At 50.8% G+C, this 24,872-nt stretch overlaps 1 long non-coding RNA gene across 1 annotated transcript in view; it reads right to left on the bottom strand.

Annotated features, from left to right (window-relative positions):
* LOC133766573 (uncharacterized) overlaps positions 1-24,180 on the bottom strand; it is a 73,064-nt gene extending 48,884 nt beyond the window's left edge. The window contains exon 1 of the long non-coding RNA XR_009866726.1: positions 23,960-24,180. This is a non-coding gene — a long non-coding RNA (uncharacterized LOC133766573). The remainder of the gene's footprint in view (positions 1-23,959) is intronic.
* Between the last annotated feature and the right edge of the window lie 692 nt (positions 24,181-24,872).

Below are 24,872 nucleotides of genomic sequence, written 5' to 3'. Positions count from 1 at the left end.
CTTTATAGGCACTGGTTCAAGTCCCAGCTACTGCACTTCCAATCCAGCTCCCTGCTAATGCACCTGAGAAAGTAGCAGAAGATGGCCCAAGTCTTTGGCCCCTGCACCCGCATGGGAGACCCAGAAGAAACTCCTGGCTCCTGGCTTCAAATTGACCCAGCTCCAGCAGTTGTGGCCATTTGGGGAGTGAACCAGCAGATGGAAGATCTTTCTCTGTCTCTCTGCAACTCTGCCTTTGAAATAATTTTTAAAAAAAAAAGAAAGAAATGATTTCTCAATACCAGAAAAATAAAAGTTACTACCCAAAATACAAGGGTAATTGAAAAAACTCATTAAAAATGGAATTTAAAGATATATTTGTTTTGGTGCAAAAACATTGTGAAGTGCACGCATACAAGGGGCGGGGGCTTCAAAAAGCTCTTGAAAAGTGCATAAGACCACCGCCACCAGGCAGCCCTCCATCACACAGCACTACACTGCAGCTCTTCCTCACCCTGCACTGCAGCTCCCTGCTGGGCTGTGGGTGGCAGGCACTGGGTGCTTTAACCCAAGTCCCCAACTCCTACACCTGCAGCTAGAGCGTTCTTAGAATTTCTTAAGAGTTCAGTAACTACTCCAGGGACGGAAACACCTCCTGCTCCTGCCGGCCCCAGGGCGGGTCTCAGCCCTCACTGGTTTCCTTACCTCTGTCTCCTCAGTGAGCAGCTGCAGCATGGGTTAGGGTCATGGCTGACGAGTCCATCAGAATGAGTGGCTTTTACCATTCCTCTCGACACACAGGCTACCCCAGCCACGCTGCTCTGTGTGTATATTTGTGAAAGCACCTGCCCCTCTCCTGCGCTCGGTATTAGCACCTGCTGCACCTCCACCTGCAGGCCCCCCTCCCCTCCCACACACACTCACACACACACACACACTCACATACACACACACAGAGGCTCACAGCACTCAGACTATGGCTGCCCGCACTGACCCTCTGTTATCACGGTTTTCCACTCCTCTGCCTCTGAGTTTTCCAAGGCACGGCTCCGTCCCCAACACCAGGAATTCAATTTTTAAAAACTGTAGAATGTATGAGTGAATTCGAGTGAATAAACACTCCCCACCCCCACTGCCCCTATGGCTCTGCCGTTCAACAGGGCCGTTTCACAAGCCAACACCTGGCCCCCACTGGGCTGTGTCCTAACTACTGGCCTCCAGGCTGCCTTGTCACCCTCCACCGTGGCTGTCAGAGTGCCGGTTGCTGCTGGCCGGGGAAGGCACATGCACAGACTGGAATAAGTCAACAGTGGGAGCTGGGGGGCAGGAGGAGGAGGAGGGTGCTTGAGAGGAACTGATGGGACAGGGAAGATGAGAATGGGAGTGGCAGGCACTGTGTGCACACCAGCACGAGACGCTCGGACTGGGCTCCGAGAGAACAGGGAAGTCCCTCGGGCTCCAAGAGAAAGATGGTGCGCCAAAAGCACCCTGAGAGATGGTGGGCAGCGGGAGGGACGTGCACTCCTGGGGAGGGGGGTGTCCGGGGACAGGCCATCCATTGGCCGGGGTTGCAGCTGAGCTTTGAGATCTAAATAGGAAAATGACCATGAGTGTAGCCACAGAACCAGCAGCTCCCTCTCCTTTCCTTAGCTCCCCCAAAGTTTCCCCCCAGGCCCTGCATAACCAGGACAACCTCAACCCCTGCTCTGTGTACGTCTTCAGTGACAGGCTGCTCTTCAGCAAACTTAGCATGCTTAGTAACTGAGCATGTGGCCTGTGGTTTCATAAAGAATTCAGTTCTCGCCAACCCCACGGCTCACTAGGCTAATCCTCCGCCTGCGGCGCCGGCACCCCGGGTTCTAGTCCCGGTTGGGGCACCGGATTCTGTCCCAGTTGCTCCTCTTCCAGGCCAGCTCTCTGCTGTGGCCCGGGAAGGCAGTGGAGGATGGCTCAAGTCCTTGGGCCCTGCACCTGCATGGGAGACCAGGAGGAGACACCTGGCTCCTGGCTTCAGATCATCGCGGTGCACCGGCCACAGTGGCCATTGAGGGGTGAACAAATGGAAAAGGAAGACCTTTCTCTCTGTCTCTCTCTCTCTCACAGTCCACTCTGCCTGTCAAAAAAAAAAAAAAAATATTCAGTTCTCGTCCCCTTACCCTTCTCGTGGTGTTGGCCAAGTGACTGCCACTCTTGGAGATCTGGTTCTCTCATCTGCAGTGGGTCCGCCCTGTCTACGGTCCCTTGGAATATTAATTGTTCATGCAGGTAAAACGTGTAGTCCATTGCCTGTCACACAATGCAGAGTTTTCATTTCTATGTTTAATTTCTAAGATGCAATGAATTGCTTTAAAGATTTATTTATTTGAAAGGCAGAGTTACACAGAGGCAGAGAGAGAGAGAGAGAGAGAGAGAGAGAGAGAGAGAGAGAGGGAGGAGAGGAGAGGTCTTCTATCCACTGGTTCACTCCCAAATGGCCGCAACTGCTAGAGCTGGACCCATCTGAAGCCAGGAGCCAGGAGCTTCTTCCAGGTCTCCCATGCGGGTGCAGGGGCCCAAGGACTTGGGCCATCTTCTACTGCTCTCCCAGGCCATAGCAGAGAGCTGGATCAGAAATAGATCAGCTGGGACTTGAACCAGCACCCATATGCAATTTCTAATTTCCAACAAGAGGAAATCAGCTACAATATCCAGTAATTATAGAAGTCCTACTAAATCTGTCTGTCATACTCCAGATAAGAAAGGAAAATATTCCGACAAGAGCTGGAAATTCTGAATCATAAATACTGTGTGTACTGTTTGCTTCCTTTAAAAAGATTTATTTATTTATTTGAAAGGGAGAGGTGACAGACAAAGGAGGAGAGACACACAGAAAGTCACAGAGGTCTTCCATGTACTGCTTCACTCCTCAAATGCCCACAATAGCTGGAGCTGGGCCAGGCCAAATCCAGGAGCCAGGGACTCCATCTGGGTCTCCCGCATGGGTGGCATAAGTCCTTGAGCCATCATCTACTTCCCCCCGGGGTGCACATTAGCAGGAAGCTGGATTGGAAGCAGAGGCGAGATTCGATCTTAAGCACTCTAATATGAAATGTGGGTATCCCAAATGGCAGCTTAGCCCACTGCACCAAACACCTGCCCTCCGCTTGACTTTTTTTTTTTTTTTTTAAGATTTACTTACTTATTTGAAAGGCAAGTTGACAAAGACAGAGACGGTGAGAGACAGGGACAGAGAGGAGAACCCACTGGCTCACTCCCTAAATGGCTGCAACAGCCAGGATTGAATCAGGCCAAAGCCAGGAGCCAGGAGCTCCATCCAAGTTGCCCATGTGGGTCACCGGAACAAAAGATACCTGAGCTATCATCTGCTGCTTCCCATGGGCGTTAGCAGAGAATCAGAAGCACAGAGTAGCTGAGACTCTAACCCGGCACTCTGATACGGGATACAGGAGGTGGGCGTCCCAGAGCAACTTAACAGACTGCACCACAACCTTATACAGCTTCCCTTCCCTAATAAACAAGCTCCAGGTTTTAAATTCCTACCATCACCAGATCTGGCCTCAGCTCCTTTCACACATTATCCTAACTTCTCACAACAACCCTGGAAATTCAGTATGAAGTCTCCCACTTTGAAGATAAAGATACTGAAACTGGGGCTGGCGCTGTGGCGTAATGGGCCAGTGCCGGCATCCCATATGGGTGCTGGTTTGAGTCTCGGCTGCTCCTCTTTTAATCCAGCTCTCTGCTATGGCCTGGGAAAGCAGTGGAAGATGGCACAAGTCCTTGGGCCTCTGCACCCACATTGGGGACCTGGAGGAAGTTCCTGGCTCCTGGCTTCAGATGGGTCCAGCTCTAGCCGTTGCAGCCATTAGAGGAGTGAACCAGTGGATAGAAGACCTCTTGCTGTCTCTCTGACTCTCTCTGTCTCTGTCTCTGTCTCTCTCTCTCTCCCTCCCTTCCTCTGTTTGCAATTCTGCCTCTCAAATAAACAAATAAATAAAATCTTAAAAAAAATAAAGATACTGCCAGTGCTGTGGCTTAACAGGCTAATCCTCCGCCTTGCAGCGCTGGCACACCGGGTTCTAGTCCCAGTTGGGGTGCCAGATTCTATCCCGGTTGCCCCTCTTCCAGGCCAGCTCTCTGCTATGGCCCGGGAAGGCAGTGGAGGATGGCCCAAGTCCTTGGGCCCTGCACCTGCATGGGAGACCAGGAGAAGCACCTGGCTCCTGGCTTCGGATCAGCGAGATGCGCCGTCTGCAGCGGCCATTGGAGGGTGAACCAATGGCAAAAAGGAAGACCTTTCTCTCTGTCTCTCTCTCTCACTATCCACTCTGCCTGTCAAAAAAAAAAAAAAACATAAAAAAAATAAAGATACTGAAACATAGATGATTACTGGGCGTGTTGAAGGGTCACTTCTCAAAGTGGCATTTTCAATGTTTCCCACATTCTTTAAATGCAGTTGTTAGCAAAATCATGAAATCTAGTGACCGTGTCTAGTTAAAAAATCCCTGCATATTTTTAAACAATAATTTTCTGGTTGGCATAAGTGACACATATTTACCTGCTAAACGATGACATCCTTTCGTATGTACAAAGTTGTCTTATAAATTCTTCATTTAGAGTTGAATGTCGTTCCTCTGAGCTCCACATCCTACACAAGCTGGACGCCTGCAAAACTCGGGGCCTGTGTCTGCCCTACATCGATGGTGCCGGCCCGTCCTCTGTAACACCTCTGAAATTCTTGTCTCTCTGTGTAATGTTTGGATCGCTTCTGAACCTGGCCACCCAGCCTGTGTCACATCCTCCACACGTCCACAGATGCCGGGAGGGAAGTAGAGCCGAGCGAAAAAAAAATAAATCCCCGAAGCCACTGAGCAGTACCAGTTTCTGACACAAGTGCTATTTTGGTGTCTTGGTCTTGTACCTGATGAGTGAACAAGAATTCTGCCTGGGAACATGGGTGCCCATTAGTAGGAGGAGTTGAGAAAGGGACGGGCCACTCACCAGAGGCTCTTGGACCCCAGCAGCTCGTTCACTTGAACTTGATCCCCCACGGGACAGAGACGAGGATCTTCCCGTGTCTGGACTCAATTGACACTGCCATTTAACAATGACAATTGCTACAAGAAATGTCCTACAAGCAAATAACAGATTGCGAGAGCACACACTTCACCACCCACGCCACATACCCAGGCACGGAGATTGACGCACTTGTCACAGCAAACCAGAGGTCAGTCTACGCTCCCTCTGCAGAGGAAACTCAGGCACAGATGTCAAGTCAGTTAGCCACCGTCACAGAGCTGCTCGAGTCAAAACCCAAACACAGGAGCCACTCGGTCTGACGGCCGGCCCGATGCTCTTTTATGGCACCATGTCTATTAAACAGTTTTCGTCAGTACAAAGAAATTCCTAGCTTTGTAAAGGAAAAGGAGCTATTCTGGTTCAGACTTGGGGGATTCACAGTTCCAGAGCAGGCAGGCCCCAGGGGCCCAGCCTCTGGGGATGGCGTTCCTGCCAGCAGGGTCCCAGGTGGTCCAGAGCATTCCTCTGCAAGACACAGGGCGCACCCCTGTGTGTCTCTCTTTAGAAAACCACCAGGACCCTGTCAAGAGGGTTCTACACCAACAACCTGATCCAATAGGATCACTTCCCAAAGGCCCCACCTGTAAGCACAACTGTGTTCCTCACATTCTATTAGTACCACTAACATTAAGACTTTGGGGGTTAAACTGTACAAGTTTAAGAGCCAAATCATGTGCAAATCATGGCACCATATATATGAATAGATACACATATATAAAAGGTTATATCATATATGTATACATATATCATATATGTAAAGACACGTACATGTGCATTATATATGCATACACCTATATCGTGTACCTACACATTATATATATCATATGCATGCATCATGTGTGTATATATACCTACACATGTATCATATATGCATAACATACACCTGTATCATATATGTTTGCACATATAGACACATATATATGTGTCTGCATATGCACACGTATATTGGTATAGACACACACACACACACACACATACATACACAGCATCTCCTTTTCCCTAGACCGCAGAAGAGAAAGCTGAGGCTCAGAGGCAGGAGGACTGATGGAGTTGAAGGCCACTCCATGAGATCACAGCAGAGCTGGGGTTTTGGTGCCACAAAAGCTGGCCTTGTGCTAGTCCCACTTATCACACAGCAGGCTGAAAGCCCCAGGCAGTTTAATGGAGACCTAGAGTCACTGCAGGGGTGGGGTGCACGGGCTTGGGAAAGAGGCCCAGCTTTCCTGGCTTGCAGACCGGGAGTCTGGCCATGGGACCATGCCCCCCCACACACACACTCAGTAAACAGTCCAGACGTGGACAGTGGCTGACACTAGAACAAGGCAGTCAAGTGCGGGGGTGTTTTCTAGATGAGCATTAGGAAAAACAAAACAGAACAAGCAGGAGTTGAGGCTGATGTGCAGATCTGCGGCCCAAAGTACCAAAAGGGAAAGTGCAGTCATTCACAGACAGCTGAAAACGAAAACAAAGGCGGGAAAACGGAGACAAAAGCTATCTCGCTGACAATCTGCCATTTCCTTTTTTTCCAGTTGCCTTTTTCCCCTCTTGGGAAACTGGCATCTGTCTCTCTGCTCACCAAACACACAACATGTAGGGACAAGGGCTTGGCTGACTGGCTCTGAGGAGGCATCGCTGTAAGGTGGCTGGGGAGCCCAGCCGTGGACAGCCCTCAGCTAGTGTACCTAGCAGCTCTGTCCACAGCCAGGCACGCGGCGTGCCACCTGCTTAGGAAGCTGTGGACACGCAGGAAGGGAGACAAGGCCGGGGGTTCTGAAACGGACCCCTTTCTCGAACGTGATTGCCTGGTTCCACACTCCAACTGAGAATTAACTTTGCATAACATGACTTGCATTGAGCAAAAACAATGTAAAAAGTAGTTACTTAGCAAGACCAAGGTTAAAAGGAGAGCTGAGAGCGTGCTTAACATAAAACAAATAAACAAGCAGATGATCCCTAAAGAAGGAAAATGCACCTCTAGGAAATTCATCTATTTTTAAAGTTTGAAAGAGCTGTAACAGTTTCCTGAAGCTGCTAAACCAAGCAAAATGGGGTGCTGGGATAAGACAGCTGGCTCCAGTGGGCCGCCGTGAGAACTGCAGGACTCTGGTGCTCCCTTTCCCACGGACAGCCCTCCACAGCTATGACTGGCTCAGTGCTTCTGCAACCACAACCCACGGCCGATGACATAGGAAGGTTTTCTGGGAAGAGCCCCCATGGTTGCATATCCCAATGCTCAGAACCCGGGGGATCTCATGAGGTCTCACAAGTTACGTTTTGGGGCACAGGTGACCTTCAAAAGTGAAGATAGTCTAGGTGCAACTAATCTGGTTACACGGGCCCCTAACGCGAACTTTCTCCAGCTGGAGGTAGGAGGGTGGAAGAAGTCAGAGGGGCGGAAGCACAAGAAAGACTCAACTCAAAGAGGAAGGAGACACAGGGAGAGGAAGGCGGGCAGCCTCAGGAGCAAGGGCGCCAGGCTGCCAGCCAGCAAGGCAACAGGGACCGCAGTCCCGCAGCCACGAGGCGCTGAGCTCTGCCCGCAGCTTGGCTGAGTCTGAAAGCAGCTGCTTCCCCAGAGCCTCCAGGTAAGAGCCAGCCAGCAATCTACTGATCTCAGCCTTGGGAGACCCTGAGCAAATTCCAGCGGCGCCCACCTCAACTCTGACCTTCAGAACGGTGGGACAATGAATGGGTGTGGTTTTAAGCCATCACATTTTTCTAACTGGTGACAGCAGCAATGGAAAACTCGCACAGTGGGCAAAGATGAATGGTGATTTCACACACTAACAGAACCAGAGGAAGAGAAGGAAGATCTCCAGCTGGAGATCTCTGCATAGCCGCTCACTGCCTTTGCAAGCCCTGGGGTGGCCAACTCACATCTCCGGAAAACTGAGAGGTAACAGAGAAGTCGCTTCCAATCCCAGAAAAACAGTTTCTCTCTTTCCAAATAAAGCTTGACTGCTCCCCCCACGTTCTCATGTTCTGCCTCGGTGGATTCAACCAACCACAGATGAAAAATATCCAGGAAAAAAAAAAAAAAACTGCCGATCCTGTGCAGACTTTCTCTCTTTGTCATTATTCCCTACACGATAGAGCAAAGCAGCTACTGACATAGCATGGACATTGTATCATGGGCTGTAAATCATGATTGAATACATAGGAGACATAGGTGATAGGAGATGATTTAAAGTATATGAGAGGATGTGCATGGATTCTATGCCGACACTGCTTTATTTGAGCATCTGTGGATTTGGGTATCTGCAGAGGTGCTAGGACCCATCCCCCACGGTCACCCAGGGACGACTAGAGAGGAATTTTCTGCATCTGACCAACAGGTACCAGATTTTCACCCATCTGGAGGCTCTGCCAGGAGTGACGGGAGGGCAGTGAAAGCTGTGTGACATGGCCACAGGGCAGGGCATCTGGGTGCAAGGGAGGCTGTGGGTGGGATGGAGGGATGACCTGTGTTGGAAAGGTCCCACCCTGCCTCCTGGCCTCGCACCCCACAAGCCTCTCCCAGGCTCCCCGTCCTGTGAGCCCAAGCTCACTCTTTGACTCATTGCACAAGCATCTCCCTTGATTCCATCAGCCTTCCTCCAGATCACGTCTTGCCCAGATTCAATTTGTCTTCTCTGAGGCAGACACAACACCCAGAAAAGGAGGATTACTTGGTGGGGGGAGTTGTTTTTGAAGGATTTATTCTTCTCCCTCAAATCCCAGCTTTCCCTTGATGTCGAATCCATTTGAAATAAGGGATTGTAAAAGGTTTCAGGGGGCATCGTGAAATTTAAACTTTCACATTCACTCTTCTGTATTGCATCCAAGGCCTCTGACTAGCTAAGGTCAGCCAAAGACGTAACTTACTCCTCAGATTTATCCAGGCTTTCATTTCAGTCCAGCAAATGTTGACTGAGGGACTCCTACGCGTGCTAGGCACCGGTCCTCATGGGATTCACCCAGCCCCGGGAATCTTGGCACAGATAATTAAACTGCTAGACTATTACAGAGATTGCTGCCCCCATTGCGATTGCCCCAAGAGAAGTGGGCAGCAAAAGCAGTGGAAAGAAAGAGGCACACGGCCCTGGGTCCCACAAACTGCATTTTCAGTAGCCTCCCCAGGTGCATTAGCAAGGAGCTGGATCAGAAGCAGAGCCCTCCAGGAATCGAACCAGCACTCTGATTTGGGATGCCAGAGCTGTGAGCTGCACCGCATTGTCAGCCCCTATAAGTTAATTTGAAGACATTTTCATTACTCCTAAAAGAAACCTACGCCTTAGCAGCATCCGCCTCCTTCTATCCCATCCCTAGGCAATCACTAACATACTTTCTGTCTCTCTAGACTTAATCGAGTTATGGTATTGGGGGGTGGGGCTAGTGGGAGGTCCTTAGATCATTGGAGGCGTGCCTTGGAAGAAAGTTCTCACAAGAAGGTTGATTGTAAAGGCCTGAGTCAGGCCAGGCTGTTCTCTCTGCTTCCTGGCTCACCATGCAATTCTTCCCTCTCACACCCTCTACCAACAGACGTTACACCAGTGCGGCCACCCTGTCTCGGACTGTGACCTCCAGACCCTCTTTCCTTCATAAGCAGCCTGTGTCAAGTATTTCATTACAGTAACGACACACGGACTCATGACAACAGATGGGAATCATAGAGTAGGCAGTCTTTTGCGGCTGGCTTCTTATACTTAGCATAATGCTTTCAAGGTCTGTCCATGCTACAAATGTGTCAGAGCCTCATTCCTTTTCACTGCTGAATATTAGTCCATTGTTTGGATACGCCACGTTTTGTCCATCCCCTTGTTAGCTAGTGGACATGGGGTTGTTTGCACTCTGTGACTACTACGAATAAAGCTGTTATGAACAACTTTGTACAAGTTTCATATCCCATGGTTTTCAGCATGCCACTCCACCATAATATTGCTCAGTTTGCATTACAACTATTTTACTTCTCCTCCCCTGTTGAATTTAGAATCTCCTAGAGCCCTACTACTCTCAGAATGTGCCATGTGGTGAGCAAGTCTGATAAGTGAGTGAACAGGTGAACGGGGTCAAGGCTGCATGGGTGCTCTTGAGCAAGCTGGGACACACGTGGTCAGATTTATTTTCAAGCAAGGAAAAGAAGAGTTTTGGCAACAAGCCAGGAAGGCGGTATAGGAAGAGAATAATCCTAAACCCAGGTAAGTACATTAATGAGAGCAGCAGCCCTTCCCATGGGCATTGCATGTCACTTTAGAGCCTCCCTCATCCTGTCATAAGCATCCTCTCCTCTGTTAACATGGGGCTGGCAGGAGAGTTGCCAAGAAAATTAGAGGAAAGGCTTGGCTGACAACCTGCTCTAGAGAAGCCCCTTGGCACACTATAACTGTTCCCATTGTGCAGAGGGGAACACTGAGGCCTCCCCAAAGCCACCCAGGAAGCAGTGGCAGAGTTGGCTGGAAGTCATACCCCCACCCTCCCTCCTGTCAGGTTGGCTCCCATTTCAGTATCAAGACCCATATTATTCTAATCACTTATTTTTAGTCTCTGAAGCTATGGGACATCAATACCTGCAAGGAGCCACTCTCGACCTGGGTGCCCACAGCAAAAGTCGGTAGGACAGCCCCTCTGGAGGTCAAAGGCAAAAGGGCTCTCCCAGAACCAAGGGCAAGGACCACCAGGGCACCAGCCAGAGGGGACATCACCCTTCTGAAGGTCTTTTTTGGTGTCATGGACATAAAAAACAAAAAGTTCCCATGAGCCTGTCCATGGAGCAGGCTACAGCTCACCCCCGGGACACCTCTCTCCTCTTTGCAGCTGATTAAAAATGCCAGAGCATGCAAAAGGAAGGCTGCACGGGCCTAGCAGGTGCTATTTCGAGAGCCCAAGAGGCTGCCAGCCACCTGACTGTGCCCAGAGCACAGGACACCCTCAGTCCCCAGAGGGGCAGGAGGCCCCTGGCAACAGCTCACGGTGCACAGACCCTAAAATAACCAACTAAGAGGCGGATGCTATTTCTAAAAAGTGCAGCCTGTTCCATCCTGAATGCCAGCGGTGGGCATATCTGCTCCCATCACATACGGATGCTTTCTTAGAGGGCTGGCGCCCAACGTCACCTCCCAGCGTGGCTCCTGCATAGACTGGGGCTGGGATTACCATGAGGTACAAGGTAGGAGTTGCACCTTCCATCCCAAGTGAGGAATTCTCACAAACACGGAATCAAGAGCCAGCATCTGAGCTCAAGACATCAGCTGTGTGGGAGGAGGCGCAGGACCCCGAGACTCACAAGAGCCCCATCAGGGCTGTGACAGGTGACACAGTGGCCGCAGCAAGGGCACAGCGTCCGGCCTCAGCTGCCTGCACTGCACAGGGGACGAACATATGTGAGTGGAGAGCACCAGCCACAAGCCCGGCAATGATTTACAAGCAGCAACGTGGTGAAGAGCCAGACTCGAGGCTTAGGCTACCCAGGTCTGCATCCTAATCCTGCCATGTCTCCTCCTCCACCTCCACCTCCTCCTTCTTTTTCATTTGAGGGGCATAGAGACAGAGAGGGAGAGAGAGAAAGAAACAGAGAGGCAGAGAGAGCTCCCATCCGCTGACTCACTCGCAAACGCCGGCAATGGCTGGGTCCAGGCCAGGCCCAGGCCAGAAGCCTGGGAACTCAATCCAGGCATCTCATGTGGGTGGCATAAACCTAACTGGCATAAACTGGAACCATCACTGCTGCCTCCCAGGGTCTGCATTGGCAGGAAGCTGGAGTCAGGAGCCGGAGCCAGGCATCAGACCCAGGCACAGTGCTATGATACATGCACGTCCTAACCAGCGTCCTTAACCGCTAGACCAGACGCCTGCCCCTGCCATTTCTTAAGCATCCCTGTGTTTGTGCAATGAGGTAAACATTAAACCCATTTCCTTTAATGGTTATAAAAACTAGATGGATTAATAGTGACCTTAGCGTAACACTTAAATGTCTGGACTATTGCTTTCCTGCACCCCTGAAGCCTTGGTCTAAGCAACAGAAATCTGAGAGTGATGTAGATTCTGGAATGGCCAAAAATGGACGATAAAACAAGTGAAGGGGTAAGCCCCGTGCTTCTTAGGATTGGAAGGCAGAGAACGCCTGTGATTTGGGGAGCTCTTCCGAAAAGGAGCTTGGGAGAAAGAACTGTGTGGTCCCAATGACACAGCCGAGTTCAGAAATGGTGACATTTACCACTTCCTGCCTGGAGCCGGAAGGAGCTTGCCTAGTGACCGGGAAGGCACAAACGACCTTGAGTCCTGAAGTGACACATGCTCCCTCTCTGCGACCTGCTTCAGTATTGTGGGGAGCAGAGCTTTGATGAGAGCTCCTTAGAGAAGAAATTGAGCCGTCATATGCTGGGACACACTGAGCCAAATGTCAGCCCTCGGCTGCGGGGTGCACCTGTGAAAACAAGACTCTCCCACCAGGGCCTGCCAAAGCCTGGAGCGTGTGCGGCTGTCACCAGCCCGTGCAGTGTGGGAGGGAGAGGGCGCGGGCAGGCCTGGGGTGAGGACCTGCCCACAGCACGGACGGGGCTGGCTGCACTGGCACTGAGAAGGAAGCCTGTGGCACAGCCGTGGCTTGGACCACAAATGCAGCCGGACAGCAGGGCGTCTTCCCACCCCCAGCATCCCACTGCCACAAGGATTCCTTCCCACTCCCCCACCCTCCGGAATGCTCTCTGCCACCTGCAAAGGGAAGCATCTCCAGGACGTGAGCATGACTTCTGTCGACACCCGCCCTTCCCTCCTGGATGTCCGTCTGAAGACACGGTGAGCAAAGCGGGAAGGCAAGTTTTCTCAGGAGGGCATCTCAGGGGCCTGGGACCAAACAAGACGCTGAGGAAACGGCTGCAAGGCTTCCAGGAATAAAACCGAGCGTATTGTAAAATCGTGATGGGGATGAGCAAGAAATGCAGGCGAAGAGCAGGTGTGCCCAGCTCAGTAGAATGCTTCTCTACTTTAGCTCTCAGCATTTATTAAAGAGATTTTAAAAGGCAGACGACGCATTCCTCTACTTACTAAACACTTAACTCACACCTGCCCCAGGCCAGGGCTGTGCCAAGTGGAGCACAGGGAGGAACTCACTGCCACTTCCTTCTGGTGGAGAAGGCAGACGGCGATCAGAGGAGGATGCACAGGACTTCAGGGTGCCGGGTGCTTGCAAGGAGCCACTTAGGGAAACGAGCACTTGCAACTGTCAGTTTCTGAGCTAGAAGCACTTCCCTCCGGACAGTGGAAGACAGGGGCGTTCTTGGGCTCAAACAAGCCACAGGCTCTGCCACCTAGCCAATGCCTGTAGGATTTTTATTATTATTATTAATCTCATTACAGAAGAAATTCAGCTATCATTTTCAGGAACACTTTCTGAGCCAAATTTCAACCCTGGGCCATGGGATGCACCTGTGAAAAAAGACTCTCATCTGGGCCTGCCAACACCTACCACTCTAAACAGGGCAGTCAAGGAAGGCTTCAGGAAGGAGGTGACCCTGGCGCCTTCTGCAGGGGGTGAGCCATGGGAACTCTCGGCAAAGAGCATTTCAAGCAGAGGGAGAGGAGGCCTGGGCACAGCAGCGTGCCTGTCAGATGAGGGGAAAAAGAAGGCGAAGGCAGCGAGGAAATGGGGCTGAGACAGCACGGGCCTCACTCAGTCTTTGCCCCTCAGGTCTGAGAGTCCACACACAGTACTGGGTGCTAGGGATTTTTTTTTTTTTTTTTAAGATTTGATTATTGGGGTCGGCACTGTGGCGTAGAGGGTAAAGCTGTCACCTGCAGTGTCGGCATCCCATATGGGCGCCAGTTCAAGTCCCGGCTGCTCCACTTCCAATCCAGCTCCCTGCAATGGCCTGGGAAAGCAGCAGAAGATGGCTCAAGTCCTTGGGCCCTTGCACCCGCATGGGAGACCTGGAAGAAGTTCCTGGCTCCTGGCTTCAGCTCTGCGCAGCTCCAGCCATCGCAGCCATCTGGGGAGTGAACCAGTGGATGGAAGACCTCTCTCTCTCTCTCTCTCTCTCTCTGCCTCTGCCTCTCTTTAACTCTGCCTTTCAAATAAATAAATAAATCTTTAAAAAGAGATTTGATTGTTTATTTGAAAGACAGACTTACAGAAAGAGAGGGAGAGACAGAGAGATCTTCTACCTGCTGATTCACTCCCCAAATGGTCACAATGGCCAGGGCTGATCCAGGCCAAAGCCAGGAACCAGCAGCGCCACCTGGGTCTTTCATATGGGTGACAGGGACCAGCTCGCCAACTACTGATTTCCCAGGTACATTAGCATGAAGCAGCTAGTACCATAAAGTACTCATGTAGGATGCTGATGCCACGGCTGGCAATTCAACCTGCTGTGCCACAATGGGGCAGTGGTGCTGGGGATTTAATGGTGAGCAACCCTAAGACAGCCATAAATAATCACATAAACCTAAGTTATACCAACAAGTGCTAATGTACCCTTGAGGGTACTTCAAAGAGTTTGTGAAAAATGGAATTAAAAAGGTTTATTTTGGTGCAATTTTGAAATCATATACCTACGGGATCTCCAAAACTTGGAAATGTGTATTGTGAAAAAATGGTGCATGAATTTCAAAACTTTTTATTTTAATTTGAAATAGAGAAAGTAGGAGAGACTGACAAAGAAACAGACAGACACGGATCTCTCCCATCCACTGTGTCATTCCCCCAAATGCCTACAACAGCTGCGGCTGGGCCAGGCCAAAGCCAGGAGGTGGAATCTCCATGTAAGTCTCCCATGATGGTGGCAAGGAGCCAAGTACTTGAGCCATCACCTGCTGCCACACCAGCAGGAAGCTGGATCAGGAGCAAATGAGGGGGGCCGGCGCTGTGGCACAGTGGGTAAAGCCGCCACCTGCAGTGCTTGCATGCCATGTGGGTGCTGGTTCAATCCCATCTGCTCTACTTCTGATCCAGCTCTCTGCTATGGCCTGGGAAAGCAGTGGAAGATGGCCCCTGTACCTGTGTGGGAGACCTGGAGGAAGCTCCTGGCTCCTGGCTTTGGATGGGCTCAGCTCCAGCTTTTGCGGCCATCTGGAGAGTGAACCAGTGGATGGAAGACCTCTCTCTCTCTCTCTCTCCCTCTCTCCCTCTCCCTCTCTCTGCCTCTACCTTTCAAATAGAAGAAAAAAGTAAATGAAGGACCTGAATCTAGGTCCTTTGATGTGCATCCCAGGTAGTCTCTAAAGCACTCCATCCAATACGCACCCCGAGACTACAAGGTCTTTACATGGAAAAAACTGTATCGTTTAGCTCTATTCTCCAGACTTTCTGAAGTCCCCCATATAACAAGGTCACCCAAGCTGGGGGCTGAGGGGAACACTGGGCACGTCTCCCTGCCTGGGGATAGACCCCCGCTAAGACCTGGGATGTAACTAGGAGTGGTCCACGGGGACGGGATGAGGAAGTACAGGTGGAGAGAGGATGCTCAGAGGCCCTGGAGTGAAAAGAGTGCCCATGTGCCTGGAGAGCAGAGATTTGGGATCTGGGGGCAGGTGGTACAAACACACCTGGAACAGAGGCAGAGCCAGGTCTCGCAGGGCCCTGTGCACTGTGCTAGGAGACAATGAAATTTAGGACAAGGAGATACTACAGAACTTTCATTGAGAGGCAACATCATATTTAATGCACAACAGATTGCAGAGACAAGCATAAATCCCAGGAGGCCAGGTGGGAAGCTGCTGCACAAAGTACAGGTGAGAGATGCAGGCCGGTGCCTCTAGGGCAGGGTTTGTACACAGCACTTGAAGAAGTCTATGGTGGTTGGTGCTGCAGCTCACTAGGCTAATCCTCCGCCTGCGGCGCTGGCCCCCGGGGGTTCTAGTGGCACCCTGGGGGTTCTAGTCCCAGTCGGGGCTCCAGATTCTGTCCTGGTCGCTCCTCTTCCAGTCCAGCTCTCTGCTGTGGCCCGGGAGTGCAGTGGAGGATGGCCCAAGTGCTTGGGCCATGCACCCGCATGGGAGACCAGGAGAAGCACCTGGCTCCTGGCTTCAGATCAGCGCGGTGCGCAGGCCGCAGCAGCCATTGGAGAGTGAACCAACGGCAAACTAAGACCTTTCTCTCTGTCTCTCTCTCTCACTGTCCACTCTGCCTGTCAAAAAAAAAAAAAAAAAATCTATGGCATACCAGGCATAACGCTAGGTAAGAAATGAAAAGAGAAAGCCAAAAGCCGATTCTCAGAAATAAGTCGGACAACACCGCAACCAGAAATGGGCCTTCAGTGAAAAAAGCGAGCAGGGCAGAGGCAGCAGGTTCCAGGAATCAAATGGCAGGGAATCCACCTGCTGCGCTCCACGCTGCTGCTGGCAGAGGCTGGGCGGAGACCAGGGAAAGGAACAGAGGAGAGAAAACCGTGGTGCCTACCACTGCCTGGGGCCAAGGCTCTGAGCAAGCTCCAGGCCCAGAGGACAAAATGACACTCCCCCGGGGAACAGGGCCAGGCCGCCTGCCAGCTCTGGGCTGTGTCATGACGGCCTCCAGTCTCGCAGGACCAAAGTTCTGGGAATGCTTCTGAACCTGGCTCTGGACTGGAAGCCCAGACAACCGCAGGACGAATTCTCAACACCGGCAGGTGGGGAGAGGCAAGGCCGAGGGAGCAAGACGAATCCAGCAAAAGGGAGGGCAGCAGAATCCACCCTCAGAACAAAAGTCACGCCAAACTGAATTCATTTTTACAGGACAACAACAACAATCAACCACAATATTCACAAGGGATCTTCAGAAAGGTCGTGAAAATGGGTGTTAGGAAAAAAGTATGCATAGATTTCAACTTTGTTTGCATCAAAATAAACCTTTCATTTTGCCACAAACTCTTCTGAAGTACCTGTTGGGGGGGAGGTGTGTGCATACATCCATACAGCCTGCCTTAGTGGGAGCAAGTAGTGGAATACCTTTCATCTTGAAAGCATGAGAAATTACGAGGCAAAAACAGTAAGGAATGAAACATGAAAATGTACAAAGATAATTTAACATCTTAGAAATGAAAAATATAGTCATTGATGTAACAACTGAATACACTCTCTTCTAGACACAATCAAAGATTGAATACACCGAAAAGAAACAGTTTGGAGAAAAGTAAGCCTATCCTCTTTCACACTGCCAAAAGGGGGAACCTTCAAAAGAGAGGAACACTAAGGAATCTTCCCAGACTGAAGTTCATGGAAATGCATCATGGGTTTCCAGAAGTAATCCTGCCAGAAATGGAAGAGCCACTGATGGGACCATAGGCCAAATCCATATGGGATCTGAGGGCCACGTAGTTGTGCAGTCATAGGCTTCATTGCTGATGTCAATGTAGTTTACTGAATTTGCAGCTTGTTCCCAAATGGTTCAGAAAACCACCTGTGATCACACTAGGGGCTCGGGCCAGAGAGAGATAGAGATGAGGATATGCAGTGAAATATTCACCTGGCAGAGGGGAGGGCGCTGTGGCATAGTGGGTAAAGCTGCCATCTGCAATGCTGGCATCCCATATGGACGCCAGTTCAAGTCTTGGCTGCTCCACTTCCGATCCAGCTCTATGCTATGGCCTGGGAAAGCAGCAGAAAACGGCCCAAGTCCTTGGGCCCCTGCACCAGCCCAGGAGACCTGGAAAAAGCTCCTGGCTCCTGACTTGGGATAGGCCCAGCTCTGGCCAATGCGGCCAATTGGGGAGTGAACCAGCAGACAGATGATTTCTCTCTCTCTCTCTCTCTCTCTCTCTCTCTCTCTCTGTGTGTGTGTGTATGTAACTCTGACTTTCAAATAAATAAATAAATCTGAAAAAAAAAGAAAAAAGAAATGTTCGCCTGGGAATCTCAGTGGAGGGAGATGGGAATGCTTTGTACTATTCTTGCAAATTGCCTGTCAGTTTTAAATTATTTAGAAGTAATCTAGCAAAATATAAATGGGACAGACATTTGATGCCATGATTGAGATGCTACTTAGGCAGCCACATCCCCAATCATAATGCTTGGGTTCAAGTCAGTTTCTATTCCAATTCCAGCTTCCTGCCAGTGTGTACCCTGGGAAGCAGCAGGTGATGGCTTAAGTAGTTGGGTCCCTGCCACTCATATGAGAGACCTAGATTGAGATCTGGGCTGCTGGTTTGGCCTGGCCAAGCCCCAGCTCTTGCAGGCATTTGGGGAGTGAACTATCGGATGGGAGATTGCTCACTCGCTCTCTCTCTCTCTCTCTCCCCCTGTCTCTACCTCCTTGCCTTTCAAATAAAATGAAAATAAATATGTTATTATATATACATATAAATATATGTTTACAGATAGATAGATAGATAAGGCCCTGAGTTACGGTGATTCAACCTACAGTTTTCAAGTTTCTGATGGTATGGACCTCACACACATTCAGTAGGAACTGAACTTGGAACGTTGATTGAGCTCTTTTCCCGGGGTAGTGACAGGCAGTCCCAGTCCTGTCTTGAGACGACGGCTAGTGACAACAAGCACAGCTCTCAGACAGCCCCATGGTGACAAGGGGAACAGCCTCACTCCCACTCCACAGTGGACTGTGCTGAGAAGCTAGGCTACTTGATAAAATAGGTGGAGACAATGCATTTTCCACTTACGATATGCTCAGCTTCTGATGAGTTTATCAGGACGTAACCCCACATAGGCTGAGAGGCAACTGTGATTATATTTATTAAGATAACCTAGTGTAATGTCAAATGGAAATAGCTGGTTCTCGAGGCCAGTGTTCTTAATCAAACAAGAAACCATTTGTCTTAGTAAAAACTGCCTTTAAAGCAGCCAGCTCTGTGACACAGCAGGTAAAGCCACTTCCTGCAGTGCCAGCATCCCATATGGACGCCGGTTCCAGTCCCAGCTGCTCCTCTTCTGGTCCAGTTCCCTGCTAATGTGCCTGGAAAAGCAGCAGAGAATGGCCCAAGACCCTGGGCCCTTGAACCCACATGGGAGGCCCAGAAGAAACTCCTGGCTTCTGGCTTCAGCCTGACATGGCCCTGGCCACTGTGGCCATTTGGAGAGTGAAACAGAGAATGGAAGACCTCTCTCTCTGTCTCTTTCTCACTTTCTCTCTGTCTCTCCCTCTCTCTTTCTCTGTAACTCTACCTTCAAAGAAAAATTACTTCTAAAACACAGAAACAGAACTTCACTCCTCTTGCCCTGAAAAAGCAAAACAAAACAAAAACCACGTCCAATCAGGCTTTATCTCAAGAACGCAAAAAATAGGATTGTCACCCGTACGTGTCAATGGTGAATGGATGTCGACTGCTTATCCCGCAGAGGGCGGAGCCTCTTCCATGAGGCAGGAAGTGGCTGACTAGTTACCACGTGGAAGCTGCCTAGGGTGCACACTTTTGCCTGTGTGTGTAATGTGCCATTTACACACACCCCACTAAAGCCATTACCGATGCTGTCTTCTTAAGTAAATGGTACTGCCTGCTACAAATGAGGAATCATAATAAAAGTGACGCTTCATCGAATGCCTGCTAAGGGGATCCAGCATTCCTGTAGACATCCGAGTGCAGGTACTACGGGGACAGATAAGGGCTGAGCTTTCCCATCACTGAAGCAGGATGCTGTACTGCACAGGTACAGCGTTCAGACACTGTATCCTGCGCTGACTAGGCTACACCGGTCTTCACAGAGCTAGGTCAGTCCAACCACTTTGTTTTTGTTTTTCCGTCTGTGATAACAGAGAAAATGTGGCGGCCACATTCTAAGAGTGACACGGATAAACCAGGCTTCTTCCTGAGGAAGCAACGGGGGTGGCAGAGTCTGGGAAACAAGCCCTATAGGACGAGCACAGGAAGTGAAGGTGTTTATACTTCAAGGAAACACAAGAAGGGTTTGCAAATACCCAGCGACACAGGGACGGGAACAAGAGTTGATTCCCTCTGAGTCGTTCAAAGGACAAACGCTAAGCAGCGAAGGAAATGCGTACGACAGAAGACGTTAGCTTTGAAGAAGGAGAACCTGCCAGTGGTGCACACGCTCTGTGGCTCTCCAAACCAGGCCCTCCAATTCCTGGATATTCATGAACACCAGCGCTTTGGAGAAGTGATTCTTAAAGCACAAGACCACACCAGATGACGCTCCAAGACCATTCCAAGGCCACTATGACACATCCAGAATCCAACCACTGGGCCCCACTGTGCTGACTGGTGAATATTGGAGCATTTACCTCACATGTAAATTGCAGAAGCACCCGCAGAGTGAGTCAGCCTGATAGTGACCGCACAGTTCATGTCTTAAGCTGGAAGTCACTCGACTCTACATGTATGATAGGATTGCACACACCCACACATACACACACACGTGTACATTCACGCAAAACCATGCCTGCAGACATGTACATACGTGTGCACACGTACACACACACCTGTACATGGGCGCACACACTGAAACTGGTGGGATCTAAATCAAGTCTGTACTTTGATTAACAGTTGCCTGCCCATGTCAGTTTCCTGGTTTTGATCTTGTGCTCAAGTAGACAAGATGATACCACTGAGGGATGGTGAGTGGAAGCTAAAGAGGGCTCTGTGCTCTTTATGCAACTTCTTGTGACTCTATCATTTCAAAGTTGAAAGTGCAAGACAAATTAAGAAAATGAGGGCCGGCGCCGTGGCTTAACAGGCTAATCCTCCGCCTTGCGGCACCGGCACACCAGGTTCTAGTCCCGGTCGGGGCGCTGGATTCTATCCCGGTTGCCCCTCTTCCAGGCCAGCTCTCTGCTGTGGCCAGGGAGTGCAGTGGAGGATGGCCCAAGTCCTTGGGCCCTGCACCCGCATGGGAGACCAGGAGAAGCACCTGGCTCCTGGCTTCAGATCAGCGAGATGCGCTGGCTGCAGCGGCCATTGGAGGGTGAACCAACGGCAAAGGAAGACCTTTCTCTCTCTCTCTCTCTCACTATCCACTCCGCCTGTCAAAAAAAAAAAAATTAAGAAAATGAAGGAGGGAGAGGAGCAAGAAGGGGAGGAGGAAGAGGAGGAAGACCTTTCAGCTACTTTCCTCAAAGTTATAGAAGAACACGGAAATATAAAGGGTCTTCAAATAGTTCATGGAAAATAAAGATTACCAGAAAAAAATGCATGGATTTCAAATTTCCTTTGCAACAAAGTAAACTTGTCTTTTAAATTTCATTTGTCCACAAACTTTTGCAAAGCCCTCATGTGTTATCAGTGGACAAGGAAGGACAACTCCCCAAGGAGGGGATGGCTTGCTGATCGCCCATTTCCTGGACACTGGACACTGCCAGTGAGTCCCTAAGTAGACTTCAACTTCCTTCTCCAGCCTCTTCTCCCCAGCTCCATCCTTTCCTTGGCAATCCAGCTGCCAGACGCACAGTTTAAAGATCTAGCCCAGCCTCTCAGCAGGTCGCCCTCACTAACAGGGCTCCTGGCCTCTCTGGCTCTCACGCCCACACCAAGTCAGCCACGGTGGAACCCTGCTGCACACTGGGCTTCTGCGCGCTCTCACTTAGCTCAGACTGAGGTCACTGCCCGGCACATCCTTCCCCTCACTCTTCACCTAACTCCTCCTCCTCTTTCAAGCTGCCGACTAAGTAACTCAGACCTGGGCTGCCCCTCCCTACTTCTGCCCCACAACAGAGCTAAGGCTTTCTCCTCGGCGCTCTGCTTGCTTCTCTCCAAGGGCCACTGAAAATATCACAGACAGCTCTGTCCAACCAGGATAGAAGCTCAAACAGCAAGAAGCAAGCTGGGCACACGCATCAGGCCTGGCGAATCAAAGATGCTGAGTGGCTCTAAGTACTTGCTCTTCCTACAATTCCGTGATATGTTCGTGTCTCGCTCTCCTCTGTGAACAGTTCCTCGGAGCAGAGACCATTCTTCTTCTGTAGACCCTGGGTGCAACAAACCTACAATCAGCTCACGTGACTTACAAGCAGGATTTCCTGACTGCCAGGAGGCAGAATGAGTTGCCTTTTCCTGAGACTGTGAAGAGTCAACCAGACAACTCACTGGCAGCCAAAGTCAATGGAGACCAAAGATAGCCTTGAGCGTAGCATCCGAGTCAAATCAGAGGGAAGCCACACAGACTGCTGCACTGCACCTGCTGATGCAGCTCCAGGGAAGAACGGACAAGGTGCTCAGAACAGGACTACAAACAGCCACACAGCCAAGGACGGGCTCCTTGGTGATCTGCACACACACGCACAGATGATCCGACAAAATAAAGAAATTCATCAGATTAGGAATGTGCTGCTGCGGTAAAGAGAAAATAGCACTTAGGGTAGAGAGTGAAGTGCATGTTCAAACTGACATGCCCCTGCAGCTGTCCTAATTAGAACCACGTGACGGTGAGGGAAGAGCCAGCCCAGCGAGACAGGTGCATTACCGGGGAGAGGGCAGGAGAAGTGAGCGCCAGGAGTAGACTAGCTCATGAGTCTGTCATGTCCCTAGGTGATGCTGGCCCAGAACTGCCTCCCTGATAGCTCCTTCCACATTCTCCAGTTTTCTTTGGGTCCTCCTTAATTCAGATTTCCATGCTTGTGGGGGATAACCTTCTGTCTGAGTACCGTGCAAGGAGAAATAGCTCAGAGCGGACTCAGACATCACCTGAGTTGAGTGCCTGTCCTCTGACTGCCCGTGATGGACCCCTCAAAGCCTCCAATCACACAGACACTGGTCACAGGCCTTGCAGAACCTGGCAAAGACTCGGTGCCTTGGCCAGGGCTTGCACTTGGGGAAGCTATGACATATTTGTGACTCAGGCAGATGCAAGGGAAGGGTATAATGCATCCAGTGTTGCTTCCAAAGGGACTTAGGGCTATATAATAAGCACAAGATCTTCCAAATCAGCAGGTCACATCTCGTCCCTTCAAAGACATCCACTAGGCTGCAGCTTCCCAAAGGCTGCCCAGGCGTCCACTGAGACCTGCTGTTTATTTCATCTGTCCAACTCTACACTGGACAGAGGGTCTCAGCCAGCAGATATGAGTCTCCCCCTTGCCTCCCCTCCATCCTCCTGGCTCTTTGGGATGCTGACTCAGAACAGGTGCCTCTACATAGTCAAAGATGCTCGTGTTAACTGAGTAGCTATTTTGTGCCTCACAGAGACCCTTAATACAGACTATCTCGTTTAAAACAGAGAATAAAAGTTCCCACTAGCAAGTCAGAAAGATAACTATTGAGGCCAACGTTGTGGTCCAGCGGGTTAAGCCACCATCTGTAACACTGGCATCCCATATGGCTGCTCCACTTCTGATCCGGCTCCCTGCTAATGCACCTGGAAAAGCAGCAGCAGATGGCTCAAGTACTTGGGACCCTGCTACCACATGGGAGACCCTGATGAAGCTCCTGGCTCCTGTCTTCAACCTGGCCTAGTGCTGGCTATTGTGGCCATTTGGGGAAGTAAAACAATGGATGGAAGATCCCTATCTATCTATCTATCTATCTATATCTTTCCCTGTAACTCTCCATTTCAAATAAATTTTAAAAAAAGAAAGATAATTCCCCCCCAAAAATCAGTTTCCATTTCATCTTGAGATTTTCTATGAGCAGCTGCTCTGTAAACCTAAGGAGGTCTCACATAGAAGTCACTCTGCCAGTATCACTGCCTCTAGCTTGGAATCCATGGAGGCTAGAGGTGTCCCACCTCACAGCAAGTCAAGGAGGCACTGCCCTCCGGTCCCCAGCTGTGGGAGTTGGGGAGGTCCTCAGTACTGGTCTCCTTTCTAAAATCATCAACACCCCAAGGTAGCTTACAAGTACTGGCTGGACATCAGCCACAGAAAATGCTACTTTTGGTAAATGCCAACCCCCTAATACAAGAGAGCCCCTGTTTCCTATTCCTTCTTTTCCTCAACAGCTAACGGAGAAAAGGCACGGATGGTGGGGGCAGGTGGGGAGAACCGCCCCAGTGTCTCTCCCAGCTGCACTTGGTGCTGTCACCGACACGGTAAGGACAGAGCACTTACAGCAAAGAGGCGGAGGACACAGCAAAGCGTTCACAGCACCTGCCCTCGCACAGCAAAGCGTTCACAGCACATGCCATCCGAAGGCCTCCACTGGGACTCCAGGGCTGCGATTAGGGCAATCACCCTGAGGAAGCCTCTGAAAGAGGCGCCAAGGACAAGGTCAGCTGGCCGGCCCGAGGCTCGCGGTACCAAGTCCCAGGGCCTGGCTCCCCGGGGCCAACCCCACAGCACCAAGGCACCGTGCAAGGAAGGCAAACAAGACCGAGAGGTGAAGAAAAGTCCCTGAGACTCCAGAGGGCTTCAGAGTGGCCTGCTCAGCGGCCCACTGACTCAGAACACTTGGCCTGGGGTGCTTAGCGATGGCAGCCCCTTCCTCTGACAACGGCGGGCACCGAGACACGGAGGGCACGTCCGCAAAGGTTCAGAACAGCGGGCAGCGGGCCCCCAATCTAAACCACCAAGCTGAACACAGCAAGCTTTCTGGTCTTGAGCGGAGGGGCGCCCGTGGGCTCCTTCCTCCTGGGAGAAGCTCCCGAGTGGCCTTTCGCATTCCCGGTCACAGGGATTCCAACAACCAGGAAGAAGGGAGTGACTAGAACAGCACTCAAAAAACGAAGACATAAATATCCCGAAGCCTTCATGGCTGGTCGCTGTGGACAGGACCGTGTGAGGTGTTTGCACGGAGCCGCTCAGAAAGCGCTGTCTTGTTTACCTAAGGGCCCCCACGCGGCGGGCCAGATACTCCCCACTTCCTGCTCATCCTCCGGGCCCCAGGATGTGAGCGGGGTGAGGAGGATGGAGACTTCCTGCCGCGGGGCTGACCCACGCCCGAGGAGGCTCTGTCCAGCGCGGCCGGGCAGGGGGGCATCTTGCTTCCTCTTTTAAATCATCCAAGAGGTGGAACGCAGGGCTG

This window comes from Lepus europaeus, chromosome 9, assembly GCF_033115175.1.
Source record: "Lepus europaeus isolate LE1 chromosome 9, mLepTim1.pri, whole genome shotgun sequence".
Taxonomy (NCBI): Eukaryota; Metazoa; Chordata; class Mammalia; order Lagomorpha; family Leporidae; genus Lepus; species Lepus europaeus.
This window is presented reverse-complemented; position numbering and strand designations above follow the sequence as displayed.